Here is a 17813-nt window from a genome sequence, read left to right as displayed (position 1 = left end):
ATTGGTTGGATACCCATACCTTTAGATATATCCTCCAATCCTTTAAATATCTGGCCCTGGATACAAGTGTGGAACTCTACTACAATTTACATGAAGGAACCTCTAAGGATTTATATCAGTGTTTCCTTAACACAAGGCATTACCCATAACACCAAAATTTCCAAGAATGAAAACCTAGATTTGAACATAAGTCCTTCCAAGGTATTTCACCATGACTGCAACAAATATAATGATATTACCAGACTAGCCATATATTAGATACTAGATACTAAATAAAATTTAGAGATACCCAATAAACATATTTTAGAGGGACTTCACATAACACACTTCCTCTGTGAATCTTTGGACATCACAACATCACACAGATGCACATAACTATAGGATGCTCACTTTACCTTCAAACAAGCATAAAATAAATATAGATGAATCTTTAAAGCATCACATAACACCTTATTACTTCCTCATCACAAGAGTCTACAACCTTCAACAAGGCATTAATCTATAACATTCATAACATGTTTGATAGGGGAGATCACATAACAAAACAGGTTATCTGAAGCATATTAACCAACCATGCATATTCATGTAAATAACTCTATAAATCATTAGAATATTAGCAAACACATAGATCCCTAAGTTAAATCATGATCATGCATTCATTTAAAGCAAAGCATTCCTAGTGATCATACAAATATCTCAACAACCTTCCTGAGGTAGAGTTATTCCATATACACAACACATAAATTGAACTCCTAATAAGATAACCCACCATCATGGTTATGGAAGAAAGCTACCCAAACTTATAAATATATAAAGATAACTGATACTTATGAAATGCAAAATTAGTCGTGAGTGATTTTAGATCACAAGTTAGAGAGATATCAAGAAACTTACAAATGACTAAGAAGGTTGCATCCACATAACTCAAGCAACTCATAATCACCATATATATACAAGTTAGCTGGTCAACCATGATTAGATAGTGAATCAAACATTCTTAAATAAATGACACATAATTAATCATTAGACATAAGCACAATAAAGCATATCATAGCCTGTAGTGTGACATGCATAACCAAGAATACTTAGTTGACTAGTTGAAATGGCTAGCAACTGAAGGAGGGACTTCCACTCTTCTACCAACCATAAGCCAATTACATTGCAACATTTCTTGCAGTTGGCCACCCCTAATCTAGATCCAGGGTCTAAGGAAATGCTTAAACAAGGGAAGTTTGCACCAGTGGTTTGGTCATTCATTGAGCTTCATACATCCCACACAGGCTTATACAAAGAGACCCATGGTCTCAAACATAGTAAGAGGGATCAATACCTAGAGTCATACAACATAAACTTAAGGTCATAGAGTACCAACTCTAGGTTACAAGCTCAATAATCAACTCCATCTCTGCCCCACTCAACTATGTGCATTTCCTAGCATCAATTTTTGAACGCAATTAATAAAACATAGAACCAGTGTGAGCCAATGAACTAGGGACCCAGAGCTAGTTCAAAAAATATCCCTAGGAACCATCTTCTCTTAGTTGTTTTCCCATTTTTATTTTTCTTTCTTTCTTCTCATTGAGTCCTTTCATGTCCTTCATGTGAGTGCATCCCTTCCTTTCCTTCACGTCACAAAATGAAACGTCCATGTTTTCCTCCATCCAACCTCATCTTTGCCATGTGTTAGGTGGTGGCTCAATCTATTACACCACCTCCTTCCTCTTTGGGTGAGTGTGGGCTTATTCACAACATGCAATAGGCACCCAATAGGCATGCAACAAGTGTAACCTACCAGCGCACCACTAGTAATTGAATCATTTAATTTAGCTTGTATGGGTCATGGTTTTACACAAAATAGGTGGGCAAGTAAGCTTCCCTCAAGCTAAGGATCCATAAGGCTATCCATTCTTTAGTTGTGTTAATTAATTAATTAGTTTTTAAATGATGATTAACATATGTTTAATTAAAGGTCCAACTAGTCATGCTCCTTCCATGCTAGCGTTACAATCATAATAAGAAGGGGCAGAATAGGGCGATGTTATAAACCCCACCCCCTTAAAGGAAAAACATCCTAAGTCTTATGAAAAATATAGAATATAAAAAATAACCAATCTTTACACTGTCTCTCTTTACATCAACAACATTTCCCATTTCTTGGATTGTGATGTCTAGTCACTTCGTTCACTTCCCTCAATATTTTCATGGGAATAGATTCAACTCATTGCTTCTTGGAACATACCTAATGTATGCTTGATCCCACTGTGTATGCACATGACTTTTGAAAACCAATTTGTTTTGGTTTCCTCTTCCTTGTAGTGACACACCTTCCAAGTTCAGGCATCCCCTTCGTTTCCTCCCCAGTCCCTCGAGTGATCCATTCCTTAGAAAGGCTTCCTCACATAAGAAGAGTCTTTATAGAAAAGACATCCCTTTGGCTTGCTTTAATAACACAACATATTAGTCATGGAATTTCTCATGGCGATTAATGCATATCACAGGTTTCCAGTATCATTATAATGACCTTCTTCTTGAGGTCTTTAGCTCCATTAGGTTGATGTTTCTTACTTTGTAGTCAGCCTCATATATTTGCGTTGGAAAATTTGGTAGTTCACCTACATCAGAAGCACATGAGTCTTATGAGATTAAACATAATTTTATTAAAGAAAATTAGACCACACTTTCATCAATAGATTCTTTATGAGGTTAACCATAAAATTTTAAATCAATTTAAACCACAACTTCAACAGAGAAATTATTCAAACTGGTAATTGATACTTATCTCTATAGTTAATTTTTGCTTCCTCTGGCTCACAAGCACTGAGTGATTTCATAGACAAATCAAATACTCAGTGTTTCATATCTCAACATAATATTTAATCGACTTTGTCATTAAGTCTAGCTCACTAAGTGGTTATCATCCAAAGCAAGCATCTTATTTCTATTACACTACTCCACGTAGTCTTTAGCTAGCTCCTTCGTTAAGTCCATCTCGCTAAGTAGTTTCACCACCATGGGAAGCACTCAGTAGCAAATATACTAATTCAAACAGTCTTTTCATACATCTCCATCCTGAAGTCCAACTCATTGAGTAGTTTCACCACCAAGAGAAGTACTTAATTGTGGATATACTATTCCATAGAGTTTTTTCATATAATTCCATTGTCAAGTCCAACTCACTAAGTAGTTTCACCACCAAGGGAAGCACTCAATGGCAGATATATTTCTCCACATATTATTTTCATACAATTCCATGTAGTCTTTTTGTACAACTCCATTCTCAAGTCCAACTCACTAAGTACTTTCAGCACCAAGGGAAGTACTTAGTGGTGGATATATTGCTCCACTGTGTATTATTTTCGTATAGGCCCATACTTAAGTCAAAATCATTGAGTAGTTTTACAACCAAATGAAGCGATCTTTTCATACAACTCCAAATAAGCTCCCACCCTCTTGCCTCACCTCCCAACGAGCATGGGAATTTCATGTACCGTCGAGGTAGTTATTTGTCGACAGGAATATCATCACACTTCCATCATCACTTTCCATATAGGAAGATATCATCACACCTCTAATATCATCAGCAACAAAGGCAAACCCCCCCTGCTCTTCTCACTCATCTCCGAGTGAGAATGGGCATATCGTTCATAACCAAGGTAATCATTTGTTGATAAACTCCCATCAACTACTCACCTTTACAGGCCCAAGTAACTCCCATTCTGTCAATCTACCTAGATAAAGGTTTTCCTACATGGGGTAATCATTATAATCTTATATCCGAGTACGAGTCTACTATAATGACATGTGCATGGAGTCTTATGGCCAATTCATGGTATGGAGTGCTCCATTACACTTTTCATCGAGTTTTATAGTTAAGGTATTGGTTATGAATTTCTCCCATGAGATAAACAAGGTGCCACAGGGCCACAATGCCTTCATGACAATCTCTTTCCTGAGCTTCATGCTCCATCATTTAAAATGTGTCATAACATTTAGTTTTCCATGAGATGTACTAAAAAATTTAAAACCAGAAATTTGTAATTGCCCAGCTTTGCTTCATTCAGAAGTCAAATCTCATAAGCACGAGACTTTTATTTATGTTGTTGGGATCCTTTATAGGTGGTGTTAATCTGTCACATTGGCTTTGATCTCACACTCCATACCAACCCTCTGCCTAGAATTTGATCTTTCAACCAACCAACGCTTGTAAATGCTTATATATATGCAATATCCTTATTGTAAAATATCACAATCACTTGAAGTGATCTCAAAATTATTATACTCATAATAATTCTATCACTCCAACTAAATTCAAATAAATTGAAATAACATTATCATTGCACTATACATGTGCATCACATTTATTCCAAGAATTTCATAATGCAATTAAACATTTATTCCAACAGATCAATGATTTAGAAATAAGAGATGCATACCCCTAAATTCATGAGTAGTTTAGCATTCATTACAAAATTCATTGAAATATTTCATACCGAAGGCTTCCTGCCTTAACCATGCCCTTCCTAGGAATCAATGCAAAGCAATTATTAATTTAAAACAAAAAAGATCAATTTCAGCTGAAAGAGACTCTCACCCCATTCCTTTCCTTTACCTTTTAACCATGGCTTTCTGCTGCCTTACTTACTTGTTTATCATTACTAGCACTTCCAACTGAAGCCTTTTTTAGGGGTCCAATTGCCTGGTAACGTTTTTTGTTGTTGCAATATTCAACAGTTCCTATGCAAATTCATTTTTACAAGCATGTGCCACACATGCACATATCCCATGATATACATATGTTGTCAATTTCCAACCCTTATCATTTCATCAAAGGATACAACAAAGGTCAGAAGCATAAGCACATTAATAATGGTAGTTTACAACAGGAGGTCATTCTTGTACACTAGCCCAATGGATATTCCATGTGGCATGGAATCCATTATATAACTTCACTGTATTGCTCAAAGCATAGTAAGTAGTATACCATTCACATGGTGATCATATTAATCTTCCTCCTACTGTGATTGTTATCAACAAATTACCTTTCAAACCAAATAACATCATTATACCTTTATTTCATTTTTCAGATATTCATAAAATGTAGAATAGATATCAACCATGCACAATTTAAGTTAAGGGAACTTCTTATGTTATTTTCATAGTTTTCATGTCACTGTCTATTTTGTTCATGTGGATCTAGCTAGGTCCACATTATCTGATTTGTTATAATCTTCTTCCCTCTACTACAATTTATCCCATGTAAAAGGTTTAATCAAGGTCTTGAATTCTATTTGGGTTTTATTTAGTCCACAACATACATACATACATACATACATACATGCATACATACATACATACATACATGCATGCATACATACATACATACACACACACACACAAATATATATATATATACACACACACAATACATTCTCTCCTCCATTGAGCCATGATTAAGGAGTCAATAAGGAGTTACATGAAACAAAGTTTCATGTTAAAGCTCCAACAATCCATCCACAACACTTGAACAACAACTCATCAATTCTGAGTCATAGAGACTCCTTGGTAGTTACGACATACAACCATGGCGTTACAAAAGCCACAAGATCTTATTGGGTTTATAAAAAATTCATACACAATATAAACCATGAGCCTTCAACAACCTTTAAGCAACATTTATTCAAGGTATTATTGCACATCATATAATGAATCCACAAACGTAAACAACCAGTTTCTCATGTCAAATGACTAGATACGCATATCACTAGCTCTACAACTCAAGAAAGTATCACATGGATTTGAAAATCCCTCTCAACCATGGTAATAATCACATATGCATCTCATTAAAGGCAACCATGAATAACACCATTCCTCCATAAGAAATATTGATACAATCATTGTTATAACCTATAACAACATCATTCAACATTCATAATGCAACAAAAATACAAGTAGATACACTTATCTGTATAGCTTAATGACTGGAAACTAAGGGAAAGACTTCAACTCTCCACCTAAATATGGACCAACTACACTACAATATTTATTTCAATTGACCACCCTTGAATTGGATTCAGATTATGAGGAGTTAATTACTCAAGAGTATTCTCACCAATAACGAATCAACATATGGTAAGAAGAACAATCCCATTTCTAGGTGATTTATCAACTACCCCTAACATTAACACCACAATGAATCTTTGTCCAGTAGAAAATCAACCACAAGGGTTTATCCAAGGCTCAATGAGTTATAACTTAGTTCTAGGAGAAAGAATAAAATATCTAGGAGGTTTATCTACTAGCTTCTCTAAGCTAGTGCTGCATGAGTAAAGAGTACACTACTAGGAGATTTATCAACTTACTGAGAAAGTACATATGTGGTTTATCAGCCCCATGGCTAGCCAATCAGTGGTTTATCAGTCCTTTCATTTAGTTCCTCATTGTCTCAGCCTATCAAGTAGGTTATCGATCCCAACTAACATCCCAACATTTTATCATCCCTAATGCTAGCCACTACCCAAGTGGTTTATCAACTTACTTAGCAAGTGCTTAAGTGGTTTATCAACCCCAATGTTAACACTTAGTATTTTATCAATCCTTTCTGATAATACTTTGGTGCCTCAAATCCACTGAACTCTTGCTGGCCAACTAATTCATAGGAAAACACATTAGCCTTACCAAACATAAGGAATTCCATCCAAAAATACAAAACATAGGCAAGAGAAAAATTATCTCCATGGAATATTCATGACCAATACCAATTTCAAGCTCTATGTTCTCTTGCCTTGTGTGTTTGTTGTTCTTTCTTTTTCTTAGCGAGCTCTCATTCTTGCTTAGCACATTACACAATCTCTTTGCTTCTTGTACATATTTTCCTTTTTCCACACCTTGTCTCCTATTGACTTACTTCATGTACTTTTCCCTGTGTGTTGATCACACTTATGCTTTCTGCATGAATTAAGACTACATGGATTTTCCTCCACTTAGGAATCTCATTCTTGAATTCAATGCTTGCACTAGTACTACAATAAATCCATCAGGGAGGTATGTAGTGAAATAAATACAGTGGCTTGAGTTTACAAGAAACTCCTCCTCCTTAGTCCTTGGAATATGTGTCCACTTACCTCCGCTAGTCAATGTTTTACATTTACACATTATTTACATGAATTACAAGTCATAGAAATATTTACAAAAGTGAAAAAATGGTTGTTACATACCCCAGACCCTTAGAGGAACACTGTACTCAATGTTCTATACCCGAACACAAAATTTACAAGATATTTATACACCCAACTCTTTTTACATTTACATTTATATTGAAATTTTCTTACCTAGAAAACAAAAATCGATATGATACCCTCACTGGTTCAACCATTTTCCAAGTGACTTCATTTGTTCCAAAATGCTTCCATTGTACCTTAACTGAATCAATTAATCTATTATGGATTGCTACATCCCTTTGATCTAGAATGAACATTGGTTCTAGATGAAACTCTTCTATGCATTCCACCTGTATCACAGAGCAATCAACAACATGATTAGCATCATGTACATTCTTTTTAAGAAAAGAAATATAGAAGACATCATGAGTCTTTAGTGTGGCTGACAAGGCCAATCTCTAGGCCATTGGCCCCTCTTTTGATAATCTAAAATGGTCTACAAAATCTAGGAGCTATCTTTGCACAATACCCAATTTTTAGTGAACTTTTCCTTGGTTTGATGAGGAGGTAAACATTCCCCCCCACTTGGAACTCCTTGTGCATCCTTTGTTGATTTTCATAGCTCTTCTGGAATTTATGAGGTTTTTTGAATAGCTACTTGATAACAACTACTTCCTATTCCATTTCCTCCAATATATCAGGTCTGATATGCACTTTATTCACTGGATCATTCCAATTGATAAGTGTATTACATTTTCCACCATACAAAGCCCCGAAAGGACTCATTTTCAATGCTTCTTGGTAACCATTGTTGTAGGCAAAATCTACCAAAGGTAGAAAATCTTCCCACCTCATTCGTAGCATCTATTCTAGCACCCTATTAACACTTTCAGCCTTCCCATTTGTTTGAGGATGATACACTGTGCTAAATGCCAATTATATTTGAAAACCAACATACAATACTTTCCAAAAATTTTAAGTAAATGGCATCCCGATTCGAGATGATCTTATTGGTTACACCATGCAATCTCACTATTTTTTTATGAAAATTTGAGCAATATCCCTTGCCTTACCAGTGGATTTAATAGCTATAAAATGAGCTACCTTTCTCAACTTATCTACCACCACCATTATGGCATCATGCTACCAAGATTTCCTTGGCATCCTTGTGATGAAATCCATTGAAATGACTTCCCACTTTCACTCGGGATTGGGGATTACTTGTAGCAATCTTGCTGGATGTTGACATTCCACCTTTACTTATTAGCACTCCAGGCACTTGGCAATGTACTCTACCACATACTTCTTCATTTCTAGCCAATAGTACATATATTTCATAACTTTTATCATTTTCTAATAACTTGGATAACCAGAATATGGTTTTTTATGAAACTCATAAGAATTAAGCCTCTTCAAGTTGCCCAGACAAGGTATATACCACCTTCCTTTGAAATTTAACATTCTATCCTCTGTGAGGGGGTAGTTCTTGTTCAATTCCCCTTCTACCTCTTGTTGCAATCATTCTTTCACTTGATGGTAGTGTTCAACTTGATGCATTTCCTCTTTAATCTTTTTTTTTTTAATGTCAATTTTACATGTACTGGTACCTACCACATGAGCTACATGCAACCTCTGTTTAAGTGCATCTTCTACTTTGTTCTCCTTGCCTTTGATATATTTGATTTCAAAATCAAATTCACTAATCAAGGCTAGCCATCTTACCTTTCTCGCATTCGGCTTAGGATGATCAAATATATATCTCAATCCTCCATGATTTGACATCAAAATAAGCCTTCTTTCTAGCTAGTAGTGCCATCACATTTTCATTGCATGCACTATCGTTGTTAATTCGAAATCATGAGTGACATACTTTAAATCGCGCTAATTCAAATTTCTTGATTCATAACATACCACTTATCCTTCTTGCATTAGGACTCCACTGATCCCTTCCTTGCAAGCATTCATGCACACCACAAAATCCTTTTTTGGGTCTACTATCCTCAATATTGGTGCATGCTTTAGAAAATATTTTAGCTACTCAAAGTTGGCCTCACATTCTGGTGTCCATTGGAATTTAATTCCTTTTGTTTGCAATGTCATGATTGGATGCCCAATCTTTGAGAAATTGTAGATGAACAAACAATAATAACCTGTCAATCCCATGAAGGATCTGACTTTTGTCACATTTTAAGGAGTACACCACTCCATAATGGATTTTCTCTTCTCTCGATCCACTCTTACTCCTTTGGAGACAAGGTGTCCCAAATAATGAACTTAGGACTGAAAGAATTCACACTTGTTGAGTTTGGCATAGAGATTGTGTACTCTTGACAATTGAAATACTACTACTAAATGTTTTTCATGCTCTTCCTTGGTTTTTAACTAGACCAAGATATCATCGAAAAAAAACCATCACAAACTTGTCCAAATACAAACATAAAATATAGTTCATTAAACACATAAATGTTGCTAGGGCATTTGTGTGTCCAAACAACATAACCACAAATTCATAGTTTCCATACCCAGTTCTAAATGTCATTTTATGAATATCTTCATCTTTGATTCATACCTGGTGGTACCTATATCTCAAATAGATCTTTGAGAACAATGCAACTCCTCTAAGCTAGTCAAACAGATCATCAATCCTTGACAGAGGATATCTATTCTTTATTGTGGCCTTATTGTACTGCCTATAGTGAATGCACAACCTCAATGCATCATCCTTCTTCTTCATGAGTAACATAAGATCTCTCCAAGGTGATACACTATGTCTAATATATCCTATGTCAAACAAATATTCCAATTTCAATTTAAGTTCTACCAACCTTGGTGTACTCATTCAACATGGAACTTTCCACACTAGCACTGATCCTGACAGTAATTCAATCGAAAATTCAATTTCCCTCCTTGGTAACATTCTTGGGATCTCTTACAAGAACACATCACTGAATAATTTTATTATTGGGCATTTTTCAATTCTTCTTCTCTTTTCCTCTAATTTGTTGGTCACTTAGACAACGCATAGCTTACACCTCTTCCTGCTGCACCTCTTCAATTGCATCATGGAAATTTTCCAAAATGTTATGGGTTTTATCTTTCCTTGCAATGTCGTATTTTCCCCTTCCTCATTGAAACAATCTATTGACTTGTTGTATTAGTTGACCTTGGTTATATGGGCTGCTAGCCAGTCCATCCCGACCAACAAGTCACACAAGCCTATGATAATAGGTTTAGATCTATAGTTGTGGGCATGTTGTTTAACATGACTAGGCATGAATTTTCCACACATTCAATTTGTTTCTTAGTCCTGATGGACAACTAAACCAACCATGACTTGTTATTGGGTGTGATATGCAACACACACTTTTTTGCAACTTCTGGACTTGCATAACTAAAATTAGAACTATGGTCAATCAAAATTGAAACAAACTGGTTATTGATTGTACCTTCCGTTTTTATCATTGAGGCTTGGTGATTAACTTGCCTATTGTCCAATGCTGCATAGATGTGTGGTATGTTCTAAGCAACATAATTTATTTTCTCCACTTCCTACACATTGTACAGTCTTAGATGATTCCTCTTTAGCTGAGGGCAATCACTCTGTAAGTGGTCGTCCCCACGTTTCCAACACTCTATGGGTTTTCCCCTGGACCCATCCTTTTCCTCTCTTGCAGGCTTTAATATATGGTATTGATTAATTTAAATGGATCTATAATGAGACTCACCCCTTACAGGAGTGTTGAACCTCACATTCCTACTTGGTTGATGTCTTGCAGTTTTCTACCCATTTCTTTTAAAGTTGGGCTTACCCTTTGCTTTCCAATTAGCCATGAACTCAAACTTGTGCTTATATTACTTGTAGCAATACTTCATTTCCCTAATAGTATTCTCTTGAGTTTGTGGCTCATCAAACTCTATTTTTTTCCTAAATGCTTGTGGAAATCCACTGAGATATATTTGAATCTTTGTATTCTCATCCTTAATGTAAGGTACATATCTCAATAGCTCAAAAAATCCAGTTGTATACTCATCATCTATCAATTGCCCAAATTTGTGCTCATAAAATTGTTCGGCCTTGTTGTCATAATACTTCTGAGATAGGTACTTTTCCTGGAAATACCTTTCGAGTCTCCTTTAGGACAACTCCTCCTCCTAAATGTTCTTGAGATTCTTCAAGTCTCCCACCAAATTCCAGCCTTTCATTTCAGGCTGAAGGTGTCTACTCTCACCTTCACATTTTAGAGTAGTCATGCACCTTGAAATAGTTCTTCATTCCAAGTAGCTATGTATATACTTCCTCGACCCTCGTCACCTCTCCATTGAATGTAGGAGGCTTTTCCTTCTTAAATTATTCTGGCATGAAATCATTTCCTTTCCTTCTCTTATGGTAGTGTATATTATTTGTAGCACCAGAAAATCACTCACAACTAACGATCCTCCTCTCTATAGTACTTAGTGGAGTTTCACCCCTCACTATATCCTCACTTTCTTGCCTATATATTTTCTTGTATCTATTTCCTTCTACAACATCAGTATTCAATTCATGGCTTCCAAGTCCTGATCAAATTTGCCTTCCATTATCCCTTCCTAGGTGGATGGAACCTAGTTCATGTTGACTTTGTCTTTTGCAAGTCTGTTAAGCTTTGAAATATGATAACATTTACTTTTGGTTGCTTCTGCTGAGCCATGAAAATTCTCTCATTGTTATCCTTATAACTTCTCAGATCATCTCTTATAATTTTGAGGGTGTTCATCCCATTGGGAGGGTCTTTTGTTAGAAAATATAACTAGGATTAGTCTTCATAATTTCTATTGTGCTTATATTATTGTATATTTCATGTAAAGATCAAAAGAAGAAAAATAAATATTACTTTTCAAGCATGGGTTTCATGCTCAAATTATTTAGTCAACTAGGTCAAGCATGTTCTTCATGCTTCTAGGGTTTATTGAGTCAAAAGAATATTTGTCATAAGTCAAATTATTGTCCTTGAGTCAAGTCCCATTTGGACTTTGAAGAGAAAGTTAGAAAATAAATTTATTTGATTCAAAAACGTAATTTGTATGCCTCCAAGACCAAGTCGGACCTGCCTCATCAAGTCAGCCCTGGAAGGGATAATTTAACCTCATAGATGTGTATATATAGAGACATTTCGACCTCATTTGAAGCACCACTCAAGCAAGTTCAATCTCCAACATAATACGTGTGAAATTAAAGAGAAGAACAAGTTGGAAGCAAGAGAGAGAAAGAAGAAAGAAAATTAAGTTTTGTTCCCTAGAATCTTCCTTAAATCTCTCACATGTGCAAAAATTTCTAAATTTGCTGCAAGGCCAAAGTTGCAGTCTCACTACAGGTCCGAAATTCTGAAGTTGCAGGCCGAAATTCTGAAGTTGTAGGCCGAAATTCTATTGCTAGAGCTTATTCGAATGACTTTGACTTGCTAGAAGAGCTTGGGAGGAGGGCTGACTTGAGTCTTGTTGATGGTCTTGGTCTTTTTGTTTCGGTGTTGGATTCGTCATTTCATAATATTCTATAAGAAGAGAATAATTTTCTTGGTTTAACCCTTGGAGGGGTTTTGCCTTGGCTTGGAGCCTACATCCTGTGTTCATTGTCTATTTGTGATCTTCATTATTTATGGCTTTGGTAATTGTTTGATGAAAAAAACATAATAAAGTAGCAAGAAACCAACATAACTTCACAAGAAATTATCAAGTAAAGAGAAATCACCCAAGTGTTTCCCCCTTAATTTCTCAACATGGTATTAGAGCTAAGGTGAAGAAGAAGGCAAATTAAAGATCACTCTTGTTTGCATAAGGAGAAGACTTTCATCACAGATACCTTGAAGGACATCATTCATAGGAAGGACACAAGGAAGGATAATAGGAAAAATAAGGAAGGATACAAGGAAGAGGACTCAAAAGGTTCATCTTGAAGGAAGGTTGCTACTCCTCCAATGAATGTTTTTTATCTTGAAGAAAAATATTGATCTCTCTCTCTTGAAAGGTTATCATTTTTGAAGGATCTTTGGAACCATCATACAAATACAAGGAAGGCAAGAAAGCATTATTTAAGCATAAAAAATCTTTGGAACATCATCTACAATATTTGGAGCAACTTGAAGATATTATTGTTGGAAGCATCATAGAAGTCATCAATCTAAGGCAACTTTTGGAAATCTTGGAAACATCAAGGTATTTGAAGATCTCTTTATTAATTAAATACTACATTAATATATATTGCTCAATATTCAAATCAAATTACTTCATTTTGTAAGGAAGGCAATAATATTGATGGGTCAACAAACTTTCAAGCATGGAAGAAAAGGATAGATTTGATATTTGTAGAGAATGAAGTCACGAACTATGTTCAAGGAAAATTTGGAGAACTAGAGAAGGATAAGACTAAAGAAGTGGAAAAGTATGTGAAAGGAGAAGTGAGAGCTTAAAGGATTCTCATTGAATCCATTAAGGATCGCCTCATTCCTTTTCTTGCAAATTTGGGCACATCTAAAGCAATATATGACGAGTTGGTGAAATTGTATTCTATAAGCACTACATGTTAGAAGATATCTCTAAGGAATAAAATTTACAAAACAAGGTTGCCAAAGGACGAAGACTTGACCTCATACCTCTTGAATGTCTCACAATTAATGGATAAATTATAGGGCTTGGAGAAGTTGTGGCTAATTTTGAACTAATATCTTGTATTCTCAATGCATTACCTTCTGAATGTAGTAGCTTTGTGACAAGCATTTACTCAAGGAAGGACACTTTGAACTTTGATGAGATATGGTCTTTGTGTATGATAGAAGAAACAAGAATAAAGGAAAAGGATGACACCGAACCAAATGAAAATTCTCAAGCTTTTGCTTCTAATGTAAAGAAGAAAAAAGGGAAGTTTGGAAAGTTTGAATCTTGTCAAAGGAACACCATTCAATCAAGAATAAATATAGACATGTCCAAAGTGAAATGATTTGGATGCAATGAGTATGGGAATTTTAAAAGAGATTTTCCCAAATACCCACAAAATAAGAAGAACAATAAGAGAAAGGAAAGAAGTGGAGCACATATAGCTGAAGAAAATGAAGAACCCGAGAAGAAACCGAAGAATGAAGACACCAAGGATCTATACTATTGGAGAAATCCTTTAACTATTAGGTCTATTCACAATATGTTTTCCTTTTTATTAGAATATTTCGGTTAAAGTAGAATATACAATTACATTTGTAGATGAAGTTTAGTTTTTGGAGCATCATGGAAAGAAGCATATAGCATTGGATGAACTAGAGTCTACACTGTCAGTTGCGTCTCATTGATAGAAGTCATCAAGAAAAGATAGAAGAAGATAGAAGATTTTGGACCATCCAACACTCCACCATTCATGCAGTTACTATTTGGCCTCACGTCATCATAGAAGTAGTCAACTAATTATAAAGGATCACAAGGATCCTTGATAGTGATTATGAAGGTTCTTCACTATGTGAAAGAATCTTTATAACATAATATATATATATATATATATATATATATATATATATATATATATATCTATATATATATATGTATATATATATATGTATATATATATGTATATGTATACATATATATATACATATACATATACATATACATATACATATACATATACATATACATATACATATACATATACATATATATATACATATATATATACATATATATATATATACATATATATATACATATATATATATATATATATATATATATATATATATATATATATATACATATATATATATATATATATATATATATATATATATATATGTATATATATATATATATGTATATATATATATATATATACTAAAATCATGGAAGCTAGCATAAAAGAAGATCATATAAATGAAGATAATCGAGTTTCATAATGAATATATAATAGAGAACTTCTCATCTTAAAGAATAAATCTCATCTTGAACACCATTCTACACATCATCCTCAAGAAGAAATGCAACTCAGAAAGAATACTAGATGGCAAGCATAAAGGAAGAGAAATATTCCTTTGGAAAGCATGGGTAGAACTTATGATGAAGTTGGACAACATTTGATATGGTCTCCTGAATCATGACATTAATCTACATCCGATTTGGTCTCTTGAAGATTGTAAGAAGAACAACTGCAGAGGTAGTTGCATAAACTCTACTAAACATGATTTTAAAGCTTGTTGATTAGTTCACTCCACAAGCACATTGATCAACACTTGGAAGGCATAAATCATGAAAAAGGATTCCTGTATGAAGATAAACAATACAAGGGGATATTGATCTCAGAGGGAGCTACTAGAAAAACATGACATCTTGAAGGCTATCACTATTAGGTAATTTTGGTTTTTATAATTTGTATGTATGATCCATTGGAATTATGACTTGGCTACTTGGAAGTATATATTGCAAAAGTTTATATTGAAAGTATAACAATTGGGATCATATATCTAAAATTGTTTAGTTTAAGCTCAATTCTAATCACATGGATTGAGTAGACAACATTGATTTTTGGATTAGTAGTATTGAAGACCGAAATAAACACACCATGAATGGCAGATAATGTAGCAAGTCACAAGATAACATGTTGGTCATGTTGAGTTCGATGATATTCAATTTCCAATGGACAAAAGGATCAATGATTAAGTATACATTTATTGGTTTGGAAAGATATGATTGATGATGAAGATAATGATTAATGGAAAGTGATGAAGAAGAACCTTGTTATGAAGGAAGATTGAGAAAGAGTTTTTCTCCACAACATCTAGGAAGGTTGAAGCTTAGATATGATATAATGATGTGAGAAAAGGAGCCGTTGTAGCTGTCGCTATGATCTCCATAGAAGACCAAGTAGCCAATGAAAGAAACAAACAATGAAGCATATGAGTATAATGAAGTCTCCTTGATTAAGTGGGAGTAAGAAAATCTCCTTTATATTTGAAAAAGGATTAATGGCCTCCTCCTTGGTTAAGAAAGAGTGATACGAGAAACTATATTCTCTTATCCATGTGTCATGCACTATCCAGACACTAACATTCATATGTATAGTGAAGGCCATGGAGGGTGTAGAAATAACTAGAAATTTATAGCTGCTAATGAAATAAGACTAAGATCAATAAACACAAAATTCTTCTACTCAATCTGTTGAAAGGAAAACATACAATAGAAACACATGAAATCATTCAATCAAAATGAACACAATATTTTTACGAGGGAACCCAACTGGGAAAAACCCCTCCTTTGTTTGTATTATATCATATGCGAATATAGATCTGTTACAATGACAACTTCAATTCTTGAAGTTCAACCTGCACTGCAATACTGATCTCTTCCTCCTGAGTCTTCTCTAGCAAAATACTTATCCAAATCTAGGTCTCCTTCTCCTCCTATTTCCTTGTGCAATTCTTGAGGAAATTAGCTCCTAAAGAATAGGAAAAACTCCTATTTTCTTACACAATTCCCAAAACAAAATCCTCACCTGCTACATGCAAATATTGTACACTCAATAATATACAATAATGATTACATTGATGCCTCTTTCCTCCACTCAAATAGGCAAATTCTATTTCCATGCATGAATAAGGCTATTTTTTGTTAATTTAATAGTTAGCTGAGAGATTCGTGAGTTAACAACAATTACAATTACTCAACTAAACTCCTACTAACTCTTCATGACTAGAGCTTAGATAATTGAGTTTCACTAAATATAACTCCACTAGATTGCTATATCTTAGCAATCAACTCATGTACAACTCTACTTATTTCCTACAAACTCAGATTGGTTGACTTAACTAAATGACTTGGCCATGTCACTCTTTCTAACTGCAACTCAAGTCATCTCGCTGATGTGGAAATTCAAATTTCTCCATTTGACTAAGGAAAAATTCAAATAAAGACTTTTCTTGCTACAATTTAGTAGAGGGAGAATGGATAATGGATGATTGGTCAAGAATATGAGACAAGTACTCCTTGAGGATTAGGAATCCAAGATAGGAAGTAGTCTCGTGGACCGACACTCTTTGCGGATCTAACAGGGTATCCAAGATAACAGTGGTCAAAGAGGATTGATATTCTTTGAGGATTGGGAATCCAATATAAGAATAATTCCTTGAAGGACATACCTTGTGAAAATCTGAATGTAGTATGTGCCTTGCAAGGTTTAGGTGTCCATATATGCGTGCCTCCCAACATTGTGCTCTAATATTGTGGAGAGCTAGAGCTTGTTAATCAAAATACCTAATTATGTCGGTATTTGAAAATGGTGGTCATGATTATGATGCCTAAAATATCGCTTACCAATCCGACTTATTTTATGATAACATTTCAGTTTGAGAGTATATCCATGTACCTATTATGTGATTATAAATACCTCCCTAGTTAAGAGGGAGTGTTGTAAAATGTAACTAGGATCAGTCTTCATAATTGCTATTGTACTTATATTATTGTATATTTCTTGTAAAGATCAAAAGAAGAAAAATAAAATTTATTTTTTAAGCATGGGTTTCATGCTCAAATTATTTGGTAAACTAGGTCAGGCAGGTTCTTCGTGCTTCTAGGGTTTATTGAGTAAAAAGAATGTTTTTCATAAGTCAAATTGTTGTCCTTGAGTCAAGTACCATTTGGACTTTGAAG

The sequence above is a fragment of the Pinus tabuliformis genome, chromosome 5_1, assembly GCF_031772625.1.
Source record: "Pinus tabuliformis cultivar Carrire ecotype Pingquan chromosome 5_1, CPIR1, whole genome shotgun sequence".
Lineage (NCBI taxonomy): Eukaryota > Viridiplantae > Streptophyta > Pinopsida > Pinales > Pinaceae > Pinus > Pinus tabuliformis.
The sequence above is the reverse complement of the archived record's forward strand: the minus strand, read 5'-3'. Positions refer to the sequence as shown.